The 22,077-nt window shown below is 35.7% G+C and overlaps 1 long non-coding RNA gene across 1 annotated transcript; it reads left to right on the top strand.

Moving 5' to 3' along the window:
- The first annotated feature begins 15,458 nt into the window (after window positions 1–15,458).
- Window positions 15,459–16,583, top strand: LOC311078345. Its single transcript, XR_014605136.1, has 4 exons — window positions 15,459–15,669; window positions 15,791–15,969; window positions 16,071–16,101; window positions 16,191–16,583. It is a non-coding gene; the product is annotated as an uncharacterized lncRNA (long non-coding RNA).
- The last annotated feature ends 5,494 nt before the right edge of the window (window positions 16,584–22,077 follow it).

Genomic DNA, 22,077 nt, shown 5'->3' on the forward strand with positions numbered 1-22,077 from the left:
CTCTCTCTCTCACCACACATGCTCACTATCTCTCTCTCTCTCTCACCACACATGCTCACTATCTCTCTCTCTTTCTCTCTCTCTCTCTCTCTCACACGCTCACTCACTCACGCTCTCTCTCTCACACACACACGCTCACACTCTCTTCTCTCACTCACTCACTCACTCACTCACTCACACACAGTGGTGTGCACAGACCTCCTCAGGGGTGGAAGGACCAAAAAGGGCACCAAAATAAAAGTTCCTTGTTTTTTTTTATTTCATTGCCATTCTATGAAAAGACGTTGAAACAATTAGAATGCATAACACATCAAACGAAAATAGGGAAATTATGATAATATTACTAAATATGATTTACTTTACCAAACAAAACAGTGAGGATCAAGAAGGCAATTATGAGGAATTCATGTTTAGATTTGTTGATGTAAATTTTATGTATGTATTATATGCATTATGAAATCAGTAACACTTTACAATAAGGTTTCATTAGTTAAATTTGTTAACATGAACTAATAATGCACTGCACTTCTACAGCATTTATTAATCTTAATTAATATTAATTTTAGCATTTACTAAAACATTAATAAAATCAAAAGTTGTATTTGTTAACATTAGTTAATGCATTGACTGTGACATAACATGAACAAGTAAAAAACAGGTGTATTATTATTAACAAATACAGTAACAATGTGTTGCTCATGGTTAGTTCATGTTAATAAACAAATTAACCATATCGTAAAGTGTTACTATGAAATCAAAGACATAAATTCCTTACAATTAAGAGTTGGACTAGGACTTAAGATTTAATGTCAGTGTATTTCCCCAAGCTAATAACACTTGCCAATGCCTTGGATAAAAACTAATGGCATTGTCAGACTCAGAATGCGGCTGAAATCGAGTTATAGCCTAATATTAGTTGAGCATAACTCGCATGCTGCCGCAACTTTTACAGTAGCATCCCACATAGCAACATTGTGTCGGCCCAGATCCGGCCCACATCTGGCACACGTGGAAAGATGATCTGGCCCACATGCAGCGTGGAATTACGGCACTTGGGTGGGCCACTCCTGTTTGCCAGATCTGGGCCACAAGCAGGCCATAGCAATGCCACATCTCAGCCAAGAGCAAAGAAATAAACCAGAACTGGACCTTATCTGAGCCACAAAACCTGTGTATATTAAATATGAAGTCATCTCAGCCTGTTAACAAAAAGAATCACTGAAATAAAGAAGAGAACAGAAAAAAGAGACGAGCAGAAACACAAGAACTACAACTGACTTCAGCCACAGCCTCAGATGAAATCAACTGAAGAGAAAAGAAGACATTAAATCTGTGAAGATCTCAGCAGAGGAGGATTAAACAACTCCACAAACAGCATTACCAGCTTCACTTATTACTAACCAGACTGACTTTATTTCTGTCAGACGTCTACAGAAGTTTTTATTGACAATTAACAGAGGTTTAACTCTAATGTGTTTCATTTGAAGTCACCATAACAGTGAATAGTGTTTCCATTAGTTGGGCTCTTAACTCGTATTATATCTTTTGTCTTTTTTGGCCGCTGTGACAGTGTGTGTGTCAAACACATTTGCAGCAGCAAAGAAAGCTAAAGTGAAATGAGATCAGGTGATGATGGTTATCTGTTGATGGTTTTATAATCATCATGAAATAGACTGATTCACTGAGGTAATTTGAATCTAACAATTGTGTTGTACCATTAATATATTCTCATCACAAACCCTGTGTTACTGCAGCGTGAGGTCCAGCAATATTATAACAATCAGTTAGAAGATTTTAACAAACATGAAAAATGAATCCACGGTGACACACAGAGATATCAAAAATCAGCACATGAATCTCAACAAGGGTGACAATATATATATTTTTTAGATAAACAGATTAATTCAGAACATCACTGAAAAGCTACTAAATGTCACAAAAAAAAACAACAGCAAAAAATAAAAGCACATATTTAGAATTAAAATAATAGGACAATTCAGCTGCATAATTTATTCATGTTGCAATGCATGCTGGGAGTTTTGTACAATGATGGTACCCAGCATGCATTGCAGCAAGGTACTTTAGATTGTCACCATTGTTGAGATTCATACGTTGATTATTGATGTCTGTGTTTGTCATCGAACAGTAATTTTTCGTGCTCATGTTTGTTAAAATCTTCTAATTGATTGTTATAATAATGCTGGACCTCACGCTGCAGTAACACAGGGTTTGTGATGAGAATATATTAATGGTACAACACAATTGTTAGATTCAAATTACCTCAGTGAAACAGTCTATTTCATGATGATTATAAAACCATCATCACCTGATCTCATTTCACTTTAGCTTTCTTTGCTGCTGCAAATGTGTTTGACAAACACACTGTCACAGCGGCCAAAAAAAATAAAAGATATAATACGAGTTAAGAGCCCAACTAATGGAAACACTATTCACTGTTATGGTGACTTCAAATGAAACACAGAGTTAAACCTCTGTTAATTCTCAATAAAAACTTCTGTAGACGTCTGCCAGAAATAAAGTCAGTCTGGTTAGTAATAAGTGAAGCTGGTAATGCTGTTTGTGGAGTTGTTTAATCCTCCTCTGCTGAGATCTTCACAGATTTAATGTCTTCTTTTCTCTTCAGTTGATTTCATCTAAGACTGTGGCTGAAGTCAGTTGTAGTTCTTGTGTTTCTGCTCGTCTCTTTTTCTGTTCTCTTCTTTCTTTCAGTGATTCTTTTTGTTAACAGGCTGAGATGACTTCATATTTAATATACACAGGTTTTGTGGCTCAGATAAGGTCCAGTTCTGGTTTATTTCTTTGCTCTTGGCTGAGATGTGGCATTGCTATGGCCTGCTTGTGGCCCAGATCTGGCAAACAGGAGTGGCCCACCCAAGTGCCGTAATTCCACGCTGCATGTGGGCCAGATCATCTTTCCACGTGTGCCAGATGTGGGCCGGATCTGGGCCGACACAATGTTGCTATGTGGGATGGTAGGATACATGTAACTTTTCCGTATTAGCTTAAAGGGAACATAACATACACAGTTTCACCTAATCTCATGTTAATCTTGAGTACCTATAGAGTAGTAGTGCATCCTTCATATCTCCAAAAAGTCTTTAGTTTTATCATATTTAAAAAAGAAAAATACAGCTTTCCGATTCTCTCCGGAAAAAGCCGAGCTCCTGGGGCGTGCCGTGGGCGGAGCTATAGAGTCAAGCGGTAGTGCTGATTTCCAGCAAAAGACAGAAATCTGATCCAGTTGTACTTACATGAATGGGGTCTTTTATCACTGGGACCGCTCCACGTTTTAATAGCAAACGATGTGCAAATCCAGCGTCGACCTGGGCCTTGTTAATAAAACATTCGTCACTGAAATGACCACACACAACCGCTCTTGCTACACTCCGTTGCTGCCCCGGAAAAACAAACTGCATCCACTGTTCCTGTAACGCTTGGTTCTTTGGGAAGCTGAACACGGTAAGCTTTCCCTCACATCCAAAAACACACTTTGAAGAGACATTCTTGAACAAATCCTATGCAGCGCTGCCGATGATTTCCTGTTGATGTGCGCGGTCTCACTCTCCTCTGGTCGACGTGTGCGCGGGCGAGCTTTTCCGAGAGAAATGCTCATATAAGGAGTTCCACTCTCGTCTACGTCATTAGATCCACGATCGAAAAAAAACAGCCGAAACTTGTACCAACCCGGAAGTAAGATTTTCGGCACAGAAATTCTCCGTTATTCTCCCAAAATATTTTTTTTCAACTTTGGCCATGTTTAGCATGAGAATCCATCTCTTTAACACTGTAAACAACTCTGAATACATGAAACACCATTGTACCCCCCCTTTAACGTTACCTTCTGATCGTGTAGTGTGAAGACTTGCAGAGTACATAGCGCTGCAAAGGGAACTCCCCCTACCACTTCACCTCCGCCAAACGGCAATATATATATATATATATATATATACATATACATATACACATAGGTTAAATTGGGCCGGAGCGCACCGGAGCGCAGCTCCGCCTCCTCGGGTCCACAACACACCATGCCGGAGCTCAGCTCCGTCTCCTTCAGCACCAAATATTGTTATTCCACTTGAATTATTTTTCATCTCCTGGTAAATACATGGCATATGAGACTGAATAATTAGCAAGACTACACAGAGACACCCAGGCTACATGGAATTATCAGACGTCATAATGCGCGTTCTCTGGTTCAGCACCCCGCCCACCAGCGACGTTACCATGGAAACCCGCGAACGGCTAGCAAAATCAGTCTTTTAAATTCAACCGCCCGATGGGCTTATTGTGCGGTCTAATTCTTTATCGAGCATACGTGAGTATTTGGTTTAATTTACCTCAGATAAATAAGATACGTAATTATTCAAACACAACCTACAACTTCATTTTATGTGACTATTATGTAGCAGGGACGGACTGACAATCTGTGCGTTCTGGAAAAGTCCAGAACGGCCGTCCAACCGAGGGCCGTCGGCACAAAAAAAAAAAAAAAAAAAAAAAAATCTAATAAAGCAATATGAACAGCCAACAGCAGGGGCACTAATACGATCACTTATATGCTACGTGTAAAAAACAACATCTGAGGAAGAAGAGTCGGCCTATAGCCACTGACAGAAAGTTAGTTTTATAAGGCTGCACTTTTAAATTTGCTTATATTATATTTGAATAGCAGTGGTCTCCAACGTGGTGCCTGTGAGTTGCCCGCTAAACACATTCTATAAATAGCCCCAACTTGCCGTCGGGGTTCCAGACTTTGAATAAATGGTATAATTTTTGCGACCTTTTCAACTAAACATTTCAATTTGAACTTTTGCCTCTACAAAATTACCCAACTCTCTTTGATTATACGCTGTCATTTGCGTTGCGTATGAGAAACATCAAATGGCAAACGCTCAAAAAGCGGAACAAAACTTGTTTGATCTGAGCAGCGCATTATCAGCTCGGCCCAATAAACAGCGATCGCGGCCAAAGCACGTTACGCTGATCTCGATCACGCGAACATTATTACACAGAGCTGTGCGCGATCCACTGAGAAGCAGTTCAATTCAGCGCAGAATTCTCTATCTCTATATAAACCCACAAATGACTATGTGATTTAAGCTTGTAAAAAGCCAGATGAAACAGCGCTGATATTCTCAACATATTGACGCAAAAAAAAAAACAGGCGAAACAGTGTTCCAAGAACAAACCAGCTATAAGACATTTCACACCAAAACTTATGAATTAACTTTAGTAAAACAAATTTTTTTGGCATAAATGTGCCTGTATTCATATTAAAAATGTAAAATGTAGCCTAATGCAGTAATGTTTTGTTTAGTTATGGCAGTTTATTTATTTATTTATATATATATTTTTTCATTTATATTTATACTAAATGTTTGGGCTACTGTTTTTGATAACACATACAATAGGTTTATAGAAAATCAACAAAAAAATCAATAAATATTTTCATAATTTTTCAGGAATTGTTTTTTTTTTTAAACGCTTGTAAGTCTGAACCAGAATAACCAGAAGATATTTTATTATTTCCCATATGATGGTGAAAAGTAAAAAAGCTTCACCATGTTATGTATAATAAATATTGGAGTATAAGAAATAAAAATGACTTCTAGATTATTTTATCCCTTGAGGTAGCCCTCGCACACAAAAAGGTTGGACCCTGGTATATAGTAGCCTAACTATATGTTTTATAATTACAAGTTTGTGTAATTTGGGGTTACTGTAGCCAGTGACATTTCATTATTTGTATTTTATGGAATTGTAATTTTTTTTGTTTTTATTTGAAGGCTGAGGCTTCATTAATAAACTCAACCCCAATTATCATCGTTTGTTTTGAGATGTTACTTGCTATGAATACCTTGTCTGATAGGCTACAGTATTGTGGCATATAGTATCAGGACATCCTGGCTAGTGTCTGTCGCTAGGGGCGAATGGCCGGATGATGGGCCTATTTGGGAGAAAGTCCAGGGCTGTTTTTTAGCCCCAGTCCGTCCCTGTTATGTAGCCTCGCTCGCACTGTTTTTCATTTGATTTGTCTGCTAAGGCCCATAGCTGCCAACTTTCACGCTCTCACGTGACGCCACACATCAATTTTCTCACGCACAGTAACATCGCAAAGCAAAGAGGACACGGAGACCGACAGACAAGACAGAGCAGGATACTTATGTTATAAAAAATAATCTCATCTCTCAGATTCTGTCAATTTTATTTCGAAATTCAAGCAATAAATACCGTTTTGGGCTTGTAAATGTGACGTGACAGATCCCTATAACTGTTAGCGTCACGTGAACGGATGATCTCTAGCTAATGAACAATGTTAAATACAGTTGTCGTTGTTATAATAATAAAAACGCATTATCTGGGCTAATTAGGTGAGGGTTTTTTTTTGTCTTGAGAAAAATGAATGCCTATCTATCTTGTGTTGTCTATCTAATATTTATCCAAATGAGTCAATATTGAATCAAATCACAAGCACTGAACTGAATTGAAATCATAAAATTTGTGTCAAGCAATAAAAAAAAAGTAGCTTATCAGAAATTGACAATATACAATATAAATTGTTGTTACTAAACCTAATACAATTCTGCTTAGTTACTAAAATGTTCAGATTTTTTTTTACACCAATTTGATATTTAAAAATTAAATATTTAAAAAGTATATAATTATCTAACATCTGACTAATATAACATAAACTGCCAAAGAAATTGGCCCTGATTCTCTTAAATCAACATAATTTTCTTGTTTAAAAAGATGTTTACATACACTGTTAGACCTTAACAGGTTTTTTTACAGTAAAATACTGGCAACACTGTTAATTGTACAGTTCTTTACTGTAATATACAGTATGTTACTGTAAAAATCCACTAAATTAAAACTCAAGTTAACTCATTTCACTTGCAGAAACCGACTGCCTTAAATTGACCAACTGTCACTTAAATGTATTAAATAAAATTTATAATGCATAAATAATGTGAGCAAAGTATTACTGTGAACTTCTTTCATTTGAAACCGCTAAAAAACTATTGAACATAAAAAGATTTCCACTGGACCAGCAACTACACAGTCACCGCCTGTTAAATAAAGCAACATGCAGCATATCATCAATGCTTGTAGATCTTCTCCTGGACTGAAGCACAGGCTCTACTCTTCTGCACAATGGTGACCCAAAAAAACTAAATTTTACAGTAAACTACTGGCAACATTGTTGCCAGTATAAACCTGTTTTATAACTTACAGTTTATTACTGTTAAAATACATTTTGTGGGTGTGTCTTTTTATCTTACACTGTTAACCCTTTCAACCCCTCAGGGAAATACACACTACAAAGAGTAAAAAGTAACATTGACGCAGTGTTGCAGTGAAATAATTAAGTGAATATGTTGAATAATAAGTGAAATAAGTGGTTGTTGAGCATTAGTGATGAACACCTGCTGTTAACAAGCAGGATCACTGAAGGAAAGAGGATCACACAAACAGAAAATAGAGAAACACAATAACTACGACTGACTTCCAGCCATTACACATTATTACACTTATTATTAACAGCATGACTTTTATTTCTGTCATACATCTACAGAAATTGTTATTGATATGTTTAATTGAAAATGTTTGGTTTGTAGTTATACCATGATGGAGATCAGTGTTTGCTTTAGTTGGGATGCTGACCCTTGACTTTTTAACATTAGTTTTTCACTGGCTGACTGAACTGTGTTTTTGTAAGTCACACTTGTGCACACACACAGTTTGTGAATGATTGTGGTTATATTGATTATGATGAAAAAAACCCATCATATAGCCTGTTCATTCACTAAATGTCTCAGTTTTTAATCCTCTATCTTATATTACCACCACTGTGAAACTACAGTAAGAAATTACGATGATGATTTTTGAACACATATAATGCACAGCCTATAAAAGAAACAGAGCTACAATGTCTTGTAGAAACACAGAGATATCAAAAATCTGCATATGTCTCTCATCAATGGTGGCAATAATTTATTTTTATTTATTCATTCATGCAGGAGTGCATGCTGGGAGTTTTATACTATCCTGGAACCCAGCATGCATTACGACATGAAAGTTTTTATTGTCACCATTGTTGAGATTCGTGTGCTGATTGTTGATGTCTGTGTGTGTCTGAGACAAGCAGGAGATCAAAATGTTTTAAAGCACTAAAATATTATTTCAATATACTTCAGAAAAACTAATTACAGAAACATTGTATTTCACGTTATAGATTAACAGATATGATTAATATGAAATACAAATAAGTCCACAGCTTTTACACTGGTTAAGATCAGTGAATCAGACATGTCCAGGATGATTATGTTATCAACACAACAGTCATAAACACCTGATCATCTTTCTCTTGATTATTTTTTGGCATAACAAATGTGTTTTATAAACTCATAGTTAAAGCAGTCAGAGACAAACTGATATAATAAAGTCAATGGTTCAAGAAGCCCAACTAAAACAAATACTGATCTCCATCATTGTGATAATACATTTATTATTTTCAATAAAACATCAACAACTAAATATCTGTTAATTCTCAACAATAACTTTTGTACGAAAGAAATCATGTTAAACTGGTTTGTAAACTGGTTTCACACTCAATGTGGCTTGAAGTCAGTTGTAGTTCTTGTGTTTCTCTTTTTTCTGTTCTTGTTTCTCTGTCCTTCAGTGATTCTGCTTATCAGGTGTTCATCAGTGTCTCAATTCACTCACTTCTTTTCATTCACTCTGTCAAGTGGACTATATTAGTGAACTAATGTAGGGAAAAGTGAATGAGGGTATAGGGTGTGATTGTGAAAACAGCCTCTGAGTGTCGACTTTGAGCACTGTTAATTCACAGTATATTCCTGTTGGCTATTTTTGTTTTCTACGGTATATTACTGTTTTAATGGAAAATGGTATGATATTGTCAGAATTTGGCCTTATTTTACAGCAAGGGTTAACAGTGTATTTGCCAACCAATATTTTCAAACATGTTCAATTTCATACGTTTTCCGAGGGTGAAATCCGTTGCCTGCTTGTTAACATTAAAGGTAAAAAATAATAAAAAATTGTAAAGTATTTATCTTTGTTTGAATAACTTCTCAACCTTACACATTAATACTGGAAAAATAGCCCCTTTGGTGTAAAACACATTAAGTCATTTTATGGCGCGATTTTTAATGATGACCACCGTAAATAAGGGCTCCCCCTCCCTACAAAAGCCAATTTAACCACTGCATATACATATCAAGCGTAGCGTTCTGGCAGGTCACGTTAGTCAAGCTCGCATCAGCTGACCCTCAGCTGATCCACATCTACCTATCCACAACTTTCCTGCGAGTCTTAATGGGCGTCGCCATGACACTCCATACTTCCTGTTGCCGGTATCTCAGTTCCGGTTTAGCGTAACGCTTAATGAAGCTTGCACACAAGGGATACTCGCGTCGCGGTACAAACGGGTGAAACTGATTACTGACAAGTAGTAATGCTGACAGATAAGCAATGGCTCCTTGTGGCTCAACGTGTACCGTTGTCAGGTGCACAAACAACACGCGAAAACTGAAGGATTTTATGAATGGGAGTTGTTTCCAACATAAACGGACCCTCTACGCAGAAAGTGTTTCTTTTAACGCTACTTAGAAAAAACTGCAGTACAACTATATATATATATTTTAAGTGGTATGTTTATTGTTTTCAATAATTTGAAAATTAATTCGAGAATTAACTTGAATGTGCAGCAATTTGTACAAATAGAGAGTATGTTGGCCTACTATATTTGTTGTAGCCATTAAATAAGAGCATTTAGTTTCATATTTGTTCAAATATTATAATGTAATTTTTTCCATCTATGTTGATTATGAAAAGTGAACACCATGATCATCTTCATCTTTGCAGCAGACACTGACAGAAAACACTAGTTTATTAATAAAAATCAATGCACGCGTGTCACTGGATTCAAATGCACATCTTGCTTATTGCACGCACACTCGGCACATATGATGTCGAAATAACGAGATATTGTGTTGAAATAACATTATTAATAATAATAAATCTTTAATAATATTTGATTGAATGCCGAATGTTGTGCTTGTTCAATTTAATAAAATTAATACTTTAATTGTGATCATTAAAATAATTGAATATTAAATATTAAGTGGCCAATTTTTGCTAATTTATTAAAAGTATTTATATATATATATATATATATAGCACCCCCTCAGCACACGTTAAAAAATTATCTGGCGCCGCCCCTGGTTATAACGGCCCACGTATTAAAAATGATTGGGTCTAAATTGGGCTCGGGCTCATAATTACAGTTAATGTGTTGGGCCGGGCTCGGACACAACGGGCTCAGGTAGGGTCGGTCTTGATTTTTTGGGCCCGATCTAAGCTCTACTCCTCATTATCCAAGCAAATTGTTTGGGCTTGTTGAGGCTCTCTGATAGCGGTATCTTCAGGCTAACGTAAACCGGAAGTTCGTTACCGGCTTGTTCTACGTTGCCATAGCGATCACGGGAAAGGTCAGAGTTCGGGAAAGTCGTGGATAGGAATACGACGCCTATCACCGTATACATATAAGCTCCTTCAGTATTATCAGCAGCTATCGGGTTTCTCAGGAGCTTATTAAATGGCGAAATTCGGCAGGCAAACAACATCATCTCACAAGGAATCGTGCAATCGGGAATTTAGCAAGAAGAATTCGTTCCCCACAAGGATTTCACCTCAGATTCATCTTAAACTTGAACACGAGATTTACCGCATTGATCATAAGTTGTCTGATTTGGAAGTGACCTCAGTCTGCATTGCTGCTCGCATCGCTGCATTATTAACACAGGACTCGACGTGATTCACTCTTCATCTCTGAAAGTCTTCACAAAGCTAATCTAAGTTCCTTTTTAATGCTCTTTGCTAAAATCTATCAGGGTTTTGGCAACATGCTTGTTGCTAATGCTATACATGTGGCTTGGGCTATTCTAACTTAGTCGTTTTCATTAAAATGCTCTTGCTAGGCTTATGCGATAATATTGGCTATGTGCGTTAATGTGTTGTCATTGGCAACTGATCGCGTTGCACACGCTGTGCTTTTAGCACTATGCAGCACAAATTCAAGCAGCTGTTTGATATGAATGAACAATTCATGGTGCAAACGGAAATATTCTGCTGTGGCACAGCTTTAAAAAAGACAGTAAACAGTCACAATTCAGTTGAGTCACTTCGGACACGCTTGGTCTATCTAGTTCTTGGAAACACGGCGTTCTTAAAGCTACAGTGTATTGTATTTTACAGTGCTTTCATTTTAATGCATTGTTTTTTTTAAGGGCTTGCATCTTTATAGGCTGAAATTCAACATGGTGGTATATTTAAGCTGTGTATATGTAAAAAAATCAAAATAAATAAAAACTATTATTGAAACACTGCTTGTTCTAAGGCTATATAGTGGCTATTAAAAACTGCTTGTTTTAAAAGATTTTAGTTGCTATTAAAACATAGTTATTTTATTTTTAAGGATATTTAGCCCAGTCGTTATTCGGAACATGGCTGTGTTTTAGGCTTATACCTGGTGTCATTGTCACGTGCTGTGCTAAGTTTATCAGGCATCAGTAATATGCTGTCATTCAGCAACATTGTTTATGCTATCTGGTTGCATCGGAAAAATGCCTGTGCTTTATTCTATCTGATTATTGCAACATAATGTGTTAGTTACCACATGCTTGTGGCTAAAGCTATCTAGATATCAGTAACATACTTGTGCTTAATACACAGTACATTCACCGCAGAGGTCTGGTATTCAACACTAACAACATCGTAGCTTGATGGTGCTGTGAAGGAGTGTGTAATCATGGGAGTCGTCATCTTCACCTCCACAGCCGAAGGAATCCGTAGGACGGGAGCAGTAATCATGTTCATGAATGAGGAAGCACACTGTATGTCATTGCTTAGCTACGCACTGCATCTGACTCAGAGCTAGAGGGTGTATGCTTCTCCGACCGGACTACACTAGTTTTAATACTAGTCCTATGGTTATACAAACATGCTAGTTGTATTAGTTTTCTTGTCGCTAGTCAGAGCTATTGCTGTAGGGTGTAGGCTTCCCCTGCCAAACTACACTAGTTTTAGCAATATTTCCACGTTTATACAACATACATGCTTGTATCAGATTTTGCTGCCGCTAGGGGTGTAAGCTTCCCCCAATAGATCCCATACAATTGTTAAATTGGCTACAGCAACACGCTTGTTGCCATGTGTCCTTGCTTGCTCCAGCTTGGTGTGATGCTTCCCCAATTAGATTGGATCCATAGTGCTCAACATATGATGCTAAAATCAGGATGTAACCATTCTATCAGCCTCAGTCGTGGTGGTGGTAGTGTGTAAAAATGACAATAACAAAATGTGTGTGTATACACTGTTAACCCTTGCTGTAAAATTCTGACAATATTATACCATTTTCCATTAAAACAGTAATATACCGTAGAAAATAAAAGTAGCCTACAGGAATATACTGTGAATTAACAGTGCTCAAAGTCGACACTCAGAGGCTGTTTTCCCAATCACACCCTATACCCTCATTCACTATTCCCTACATTAGTTCACTAATATAGTCCCCTTGAATGAAAAGAAGTGAGTGAATTGAGACACTGATGAACACCTGATAAGCAGAATCACTGAAGGACAGAGAAACAAGAACAGAAAAAAGAGAAACACAAAAACTACAACTGACTTCCAGCCACACTGAGTGTGAAACCAGTTTACAAACCAGTTTACGATTATTTCTTTCATACATGTACAAAAGTTCTTGTTGAGAATTAACAGAGATTTAGTTATTAATAAAATTTGTTGTCACCATGATGGAGATCAGTATTTGCTTTAGTTGGTCTCTTGTCCCTTGACTTCTTACCATTCATCTCTCCCTCTGACTGCTGTAACAGTGAGTTTATAAAACACATTTGTTATGGCAAGAAAAAGTCAAGAGAAAGTTGATCAGGTGTTTTTATTCTTTTGTGATGATGTCACAATCATCCTGGACATGCCTGATTTTCAGATTTTTCCTGTATATAGTCATTGAAATTATAGTTATCTCATATTTAGCATATATCTGTGAATCTACAAAATGAAATCAATATTTCTGTAATCAGGTCTTCTGAAGAATATTGTAATCATATAGTGCATTCAATTTTATTTTACTCCTGCTTGACTGAGACCCACACAGACATCAACAATCAGCATATGAATCTCAACAATGGTGAAAAGTTTCATGTCGCAATGCATGCTGGGTTCCAGGATAATATAAAACTCCCAGCATGCACTGCTGCATGAATAATAATAATAATAATAAAAAAGAAATATTGCCACCATTGTTGAGATTCATGTGCTAAATTGTGATATCTCGGTGATTCTAAAACACAGTGTAGGTCTGTTTCTCTGGTTATGCATCATGTGTTAAAAAAAAAAGAGTCATTGTATCTTATTGCTGCGTTTTCACAGTGGTGGTAATGTAACACTTTTGATTGAGGATTAAACTCTGAATAAGTGAGAATGAATTCCTTAGTGAATGAACAGGCAATATGATGATTTTGTCATCATAATCATTATAACTGCAGTCATTCATAAACTGTGTGTGCGCAAGTGTGACTTGCAAAAACACAGCTCAAGCAGCAAAAGAAAAACTAATGTTTTAGCATCAGCATCCCAACTAAAGCAAGCACTGATCTCTATAACGGTAACTTCAAACCAAACATTTTCAATTAAACATCTCAATAACAACTTCTGTATGACAGAAATAAAGTCATACTGGTTAATAATAAGTGTAATAATGTGTAATGGCTGGAAGTCAGTCGTAGTTATTGTGTTTCTCTATTTTCTGTTCTTGTGTTTCTCTTTTCTTCAGTGATTCTGCTTACAATCACTTACATATTCCCTTAATTATCTCACTGCATCGTTACTTTTTACTCGTAGTGTGGATTTCCCTGAGGGGTTGAAAGGGTTAACTGTGTAAGATAAAAAAGACACACCCACAAAATGTATTTTAACAGTAATAAACTGTAAGTTATAAAACAGGTTTATACTGGCAACACTGTTGCCAGTAGTTTACTGTAAAATTAATTTTTTGGGTCACCATTGTGCAGAAGAGTAGAGCCTGTGCTTCAGTCCAGGAGAAGATCTACAAACATTGATGATTTGCTGCATGTTGCTTTATTTAACAGGCGGTGACTGTGTAGTTGCTGGTCCAGTGGAAATCTTTTTATGTACAATAGTTTTTTAGTGGTCTCAAATAAAAGAAGTTCACAGTAATACTTTGCTCACATTGTTAATGCATTATAAATTTTAGTTAATACATTTAAATGACAGTTGGTCAATTTAAGGCAGTCGGTTTCTGCAAGTGTAATTAGTTAACTATAATTTAGTGCATTTTTACAGAAACAAACTAGATTACAGTAAAGAACTGTACAATTAACAGTATTTTACTGGCAACAGTGTTGCCAGTATTTTACTGTAAAAAAAAACGGTAAGGTCTAACAGTGCATTCATTATTAATCTTATGCCTAATATGATGAAAATGGCTGTTATTTGTTTCTTCTCCTCTCACATTAAATCACATGTATTATATAGGCCTATTTTAAGTTCAAAATGGTGAAATTAGAAAAAAGTTGATTAGTTTGGCTGATTATTTTTGTTGTTGTTTAACATTTCTCAAAACAGCTGTCAAATATGAAATGTTTAGTTTAGCTACTTGCACCTTATCTCACACTTTATGACCGTTATCAGCTGGAACTCGCTCTCAGCGGCTCCTGTGAACAGGGCCGTAGCTAGAGAATTCGGGGTCCCCTGAAAAATATTCATGTGGACCCCCTTCACCAATATCATATACTGTAAATAGATGAGCATGGAGGCCCAAATATAACAGAAGATGGTGATGTTGTTGTAAAACCTTTATTTTAAAAGTTAAATGTTTATATAAAATTACAACTAATAAAAAAAATAACAAAAAGAAAGAAATTGTTGAATAATAATAATAATAAAACAAATTTTAAAAAAGTAACAGCAAAATAATGTTTTTTCCCATCAGTCTGTTATAATTCATAAATCAAAAAGTAAACATTTAGAAATGGACAAGAATGCAGTCAAATTTAAAAAATAAAATAATTTATTGTCTTATTTTTTAATAAAGATCATATGGAACTGGTAATATTATAAATAAATGTATTCATCCAAGTGCAGTGTGTTGTATTCATGTTTTCTTGATGTAATAAATACTTCATCAGCCGGCATGTCAGGTGCATAATGCAATGCGTCGTGACTCGTGTACATTTTTAACTTATGTTAAAAAGAGAAATTTTGACCACGTAATCATTCGGCCTTTGAAAAAGTGAATGTTTGAACTCTGGTGTATGCTAAATGAAAACAGGTGAACAGGTGTATGAATGCGTCTGAAGGTGTATCTAACCCTAACAACTAATGACCAACTTTATTTTTGCTATTGTACATACATTTTATTCTTCTAACTGTTTGTCTTTGGTTAACACAGCTGGAGAAGAACAACAGGGAGGTTGGAAGACACAGTAGAGGAACTACAGAATAAATATGGAGAGAAAACAGCATTAAAAAGGATCAAGTCCATAGTGAAAAAAATCAGAAAAAAGAATATCAAACGTAGGAAAAGATTTATAATTTACTTTGTTAGTAGTTCAATATGTTTCTCAATCTTCAATAAACTTTACTATAATGTTTACATGGTTTTGGTTGTGTATTTAATTGTTAATTTTTTTAACAGATGGTGCACATTCTGGAAACATGACAAATCAACAGCATAATAATACTACATCGTTCGGACAGCCATTAATTCAGATCCCTAATCAGCTTAACTTCACAATTGACCAGAAGAATGGTGGGTCAATATTTGCTCCAATCATGGTAGAAAAGACAATATATGGTGATGTTAGCATCAGTGCGGTGAGTGTCTGATAATTTAAGAAACAGTTGCGTAGTTAAGAAATGATTTATGTATGTTATATATATATTTATGTATGAGTATTTTTTGTTTTGTTTTTCAGGTGTCTCACTCTACCTTGGTAAACGAACATGGTAAGATCTCTTGTTGTAGAACACTGTGCATTCTCAAGTGTGATGCTCCTGTTAATAATATGACTATCCAACTTTGTCCTGAGTTTTAGAAATTCTTCCGAATGTAAGGAATGAGATGAATTCAAGAATGCTGCGTGACGCTGAGAGGACTTTGGAGGGAAGTGCACCACAGACGGTCTCTCTAAACAAGATCTACACTGAACTGTTTATCATCAATGATGAGACTGACCCGATCAATAGAGAACATGAGACCTGGCAGATCGAGACGACACATAATTTAAACACATCATCTCAGAGACTCATAAAATCCTGAAGGAAATCCTTCAGCCACCCACAGATGAAAATATAATTGTGTGGTGATTTTCCAAATGATACAACTTAGTCTAAATAAGAGCAACGTAGAGTCCTCGGATTTCTTAAAAACATTGTGACACCATGTTGTATGGACAAAAGATCTAAGATCTAAGACGCCTAAGTACAGTTTTTCAACCATCTAAAGTTTTTGAACAGACATTGTTTAGTAGCAATTATACCTTAGGTTAAATTTAAGCAAAATCATTTACATCATACATAAGTCTTCTAAAAGATATAGAAGATATGAATGTATTCAAACTTTAAAGATTTGATTTAAACAGTCTTTTAATTTTAAACTTTTAAGGTTATGCTTTTAAATTAATTTAGTATAAAACTATGGATGTACTCTGGAACGCGGACTAGATTTACTGTGACATTATCTTCCGAGACTCATCTGGTCTGTAAGTCCTCTCGTCTCTGTGAGGGTCTGGAACATTTATTTCACACTGTAGTTTATCTCTGAAGGATCTGGGGCTGTTTTGTTTATGACAACTTAAACTATTTGCTTTTTGGATTGTTGCATAAAGAACTACTTCACCTCTCTGGAAATGTAAGGTGTTTTTATTTAGCTAAAACTTTGTTTACATTTTAGTAACATATGTTATTATTCATTGGTTATATATTTTATTAATAATTTCATTTTAAATAGAGTGTGTAAAATAATGTGTGCGCGCAAAACAGCTTAGAAATGATATTAAATTATTTATTTATTTATTTCATTTTTGAAAATGTACAAATTTAGTTTTCTGTGATGGTCATGTTTAGGTGTATGGGATAGAATATGCAGTTACGGTACAAAAATCATCATGGCTATGGAAAGCCCCCAACATAAAAATTGAAACTCCAGCATGGACAAAAAAAAAAAAATGCTGATTTAAGACTAAATACAGTTTTTCAACCATCTAAAGTTTTTGAACAGACATTGTCTCACATTACAACAATTATAATTTAGGTCACTGTTAGACAAAATCATTTATATCATACATAAGTCTTCTAAAAGATAAATAGAAGATATGAATGTATTCAAACTTTAAAGATTTTTTAAAGAAAGAAAGTTAAGAACTTTACACTTCAGACTAAAACAATCTTTCATTTTAAAAGATCACATTTACGATTATGCTTTGAAATAAATTTAGTACGAACAAAACTTTGGCGTTAGCAGACTAACATTACAGTTTCACAGTTTCTAAATGTTTTCATTGTTGCTCTCTCTGAAGATAGGCCTATGTGGTCATTTTCTCACAGATACAACTTAAGGAATTATTGAACATTTCACAGGTGTGAGATGACTTTTGTGACTCTCTAAAAATGTATGGTGTTTTTATTTATATATATTTATTTAGCTAAAACTTTGTTTACATTTTATTTAATTATTTATTTATTTATTTCATTTTTGAAAATGTAGGTTTCTGTGATGGTCGTGTTTAGGTGTACGGGATAGAATAAGCAGTTACGGTAAAAAAATCATTATGGCTATGAAAATCCATCAAAATTGAAACCCCAGCATGGACAAAAACAATGCTGATTGAATCTTTTCACATAAATGAGATTTAAGACGACTAAGTACAGTTTTTCAACCATCTAAAGTTTTTGAACAGACATTGTTTAATAACCTTTAAAAAAAAAAAAAAAAAATCATTACAGTAATCTTCTAAAAGGTAAATAGAAGATGCGTATGTATTCAAACTTTAAAGATTTTATTTAAACAGTCTTTTGTTTTTAAAATATATCATTTAAGCTTTATTATACTTCTTATAAATAAACTCAGCACCTGATATCCTGATCACTGAATTTGTGTGACTCTCTGACACACACACACACACACACACACACACACACACACACACACACACACACACACACCCTTTGGCTGGTGCTTTTTGAAAGCTCCGCAGTGAAACGCTGATGTAAAGAGAGGCCAGAGGGCCCTGATTTCTAAACATGTAAGATGATTTTTTATTTTCGTGAACCCGTTTCATACATTGCGTTGTTTCATGAGCTGTATGTTTTTTCTTCAACTCTATAAACATTTAACTCATTTTTTTGTGACTATTTTATTTAAACTGGATAGTTCTACATTTATTTCAACTTTTGGTGTGAGGTTTTAGGAAGATCTTTATTTTATATTATTTATTTATAATCATTTATATTCTTTTAAAGAACAGAATGTTTTATGTAAGATGATTTTTATTCTTTTGTTTGTTGGATGCATTGTTTGTAAAACTGAAAGAATTGATTTCAGTAAGATGTTATTTTATATTATTGTATTATATTATTTGTGTGAAATATACATTATTTTATAAAATCTCTGTTTCTCACTATCACTGTGCTCTGGAATGTGGAGGAGCAGAAGGAGGGGGATGGAGAACCAATATGTGATTTTATATTTAACACATTTTTGTGAACCCATTCATAAACTTGTTTAAGTCCCTAAACATTTAACTGATTGTAATTTTGTGACATTGTTTAATCACAGCGTCTGAACAGCACGTTTCAGATGTCAGAGGGGAATCCCATGACACACACACAGATGGTCACATCTCCTCTGATCTCCACACACACACACACACACACAGATGCGCGCGCTCCCTATGTTTTGAGACGGTGCTTTGAGAGACTCATTGCAATTTTTATTTTTTTGTGACTCTTATTTTATTTAAACTTTTGGTGTGAGGTTTTAGTAAGCTTTTTTATAAACATTTCATTTATATTATTTTAAAAAGAACTGAATGGCTTTTCAACATTTGTGTGAGATAAACTTCCACAGTTTTTCCCTTATCAGTTTTCACAGTACAGCCCGGATAAGCTAAGGGATATGTAGGGAGGAGAATCCTGTGATACCAACTTCCAAAACACACACTGTCATGTTCAAAAGGCTTCACACAATTAAAACTAGATGACATAATTATTTAATCACTGTGTCTTCAAAACCTTCTGTCAATATCAAAAGGCATCAAAAGACTTCAAAACCCAAAACTAGCTGTCAATAACTACATGATCAAGGGTTAGGAGGGTCAATAGGTCAATACTAGCTGTCAAAAAGACTTCAAAACCCCTTTGATCTATTTGATCTCATCTCATCTTCTTTGATCCCTTTGATCCTATGCCAAAAGGGGCGGGTACCTGTCACCGGAAGGGGCATGGCACCTGTCAATCAATCATTTTTTGACAGGTGTTGTGTTGTATCAACTACTTAAGAAGTAGGCTAAGTCCTTCCACAGCAGAGAAATTAATATTTTTTTTAATAAAAATCTATAAAAAAGTGAGACATTGTGGCTTGATTTCTTTTATTAATATTAATTTTTCATGACCAAAATAACATTATGCACAGTGAGGAGCCTACAGGTTACAAGCTTCACATATTAGAAAAATACAATAATAAAAAAACAACACATTTTTTAATGGCTCACTGTCAAGGTTGTTTCAGATCAACACCTGCAAGTGACCACTAGGTGTCACCGTTGAGACGGGTGTCGGATTGTTTCGAAGCCTCGACACAATATGGCACATTTGCTTCAACTGTTTCTGTAGCTGTGTCCCAATGTGAAGGCTGCATCCTCCGAAGGCCGTATTTGAAGGCCGATTGCGTCACCGCGGCGCGACGAAACGTCACAGCGGCGCGACGAAGGATGTCCCAATTCAGTTCTGCATCCTCCAAAGGCCGTATTTGAAGGCCGATTGTGTCACAGCGGCGCGACGAAGGATGTCCCAATTCAAAGACTGCATCCTCCGAAGGTCGCATTTGAAGGCCGATTGCGTCACCGCGGCGCGATGAAGGCTGTCCCAATTCAGTTCTGCATCCGGCGTGATGAAGGCTAAAAGCGACACCAAATGTACCTTTCTTTCCCCGTGAAAGGAAGGCTACAAAAACGGATCCTTAGTGGCCTATTCTACCCCATAAATCATTGCGCGCCAGTGACGACAGCATTTTTATTTTATTTTTTAAATGCGGCCGAGACTAGAGTTCGTGGTGGAGAGCAAATTCACATTTAAATGTAAGTATTATGTTTTCATTTACTCAAATAGCTAGCGAACCCAGAGTTAAAGTTTCTTATAAACTTCATCTTACCTCCTTTGTCACCATTGCGTGGCTTCATTTGTCAGGTAGTAAGAGGCAAAACTTGTGCTAATATTAGTTTAATGATCTATTTGTAATATTTGCACTATAGTCTATCTCACTTGTGCATTATAAGAAATATCACTCACCCTATAAAGCTCACAACAATAAGAAAAGCAGTAGATAAGGCAATGGGGTTTCACTTCTATGTGTTTTTGTAGTGCTGTCATGCAAGCTATGTGGTTTTAACCAAATCTGAGTTTCCAGAAATTATTATTTCTTAATTATTTTGTATGCATGTCTTGATGTGTCATATTTTGCAGTGTTAACAATGTACTTAAGATTGCACCCCTGTGTTAAGTACCCCTTTCTGCTTTTTTAGAGCAATTCAGGAGAAAATGGGTCTGGGGAAGGTAACTGCCATACAGGCAAAAAAAAAAAATATATATATATACATTGCACCAACTCCCCTGTCGTCATTGCCTCAATCCCTGAGGACACACCAGGGCCGAGTTCAGCAGTGGGTGCCTACGGTGAGGAGGAGCCAGAGGCAGCAGCACCAGCAGCACGAAGGCGGCGAGACAGAGAGGACGAGTTTTTGGACTTGATCAGAGAAGACATACAACTACAGAGAGAGGCAGAGGTGAGGAGAGCACAGGAGAGGAGGGAGAGGATGGACAGGCTGTTTTCTCTTGAGAGAATGATTGAAAAATATATATTTTTTTATTCTTGTTTAACTTTTTTCACTTTCATTTTTTAAAAGGAAAGAAATTCTGTACATTATTTTTATGCAACTTTAAATGTGTAAATAAAAGAGAATGAATTGTTCTGGACATTGTTTATTTTTGTAATGACAGTCATAATTTCTACATGAAACAAATTCTTCTATACCTTTTTTTTTCCAAATAAAATTGGTAACTGAAAATCATTTGTTCTATAGGCTACATTAAAGTACTTTTTCCAACTATTTACAACATATGTTAAACATAACAAAATCAACATAAACATTTAAATTTACAGTACATAAAATAATAAAAAATGATGTAGACTTTTATTGAGCTGAGTGGCAGACCCTGGTGTGCTGCTGGACCGGGATGGGCTGCCCCTGGTAAGTGTGTATATAATATATACACTACACCTGAAATCAATCAAATAATGAGCCAATGACAAACAGGACACATGACCAGAACAACCAATGAGAACATAACGCATGAGACCAGGGAAGCACATGACATGATCACATGACAAAACCAGGAACCTAGACTAAGCCAAATTACAAAATAAAAGACATGAAACATGGAAGTGATAACACAACCCAAAACCAGCTGTGACAAAGTAATTGTTTTTTTATAAGCTATGATGGGTGCAGTTGCATAATAACTAAATGACTTTGCCTTATTATTTTATTTTTTATGGAACTTTCTTTTTTCTTCACTACATTGCAAAGATCAGATTTTTTTGTGTTGCTTTAGAAACCTCTTGTTTACTGGAGTAACATTTTATTAGTGTTTCTCAACTCTGAACACATTTCCCATCATGCATGCCTATGAAAGACGACTGAGCCA

The sequence above is a fragment of the Abramis brama genome (genome assembly GCF_963993115.1).
Source record: "Abramis brama genome assembly, chromosome: 2".
NCBI classification, from domain to species: domain Eukaryota; kingdom Metazoa; phylum Chordata; class Actinopteri; order Cypriniformes; family Leuciscidae; genus Abramis; species Abramis brama.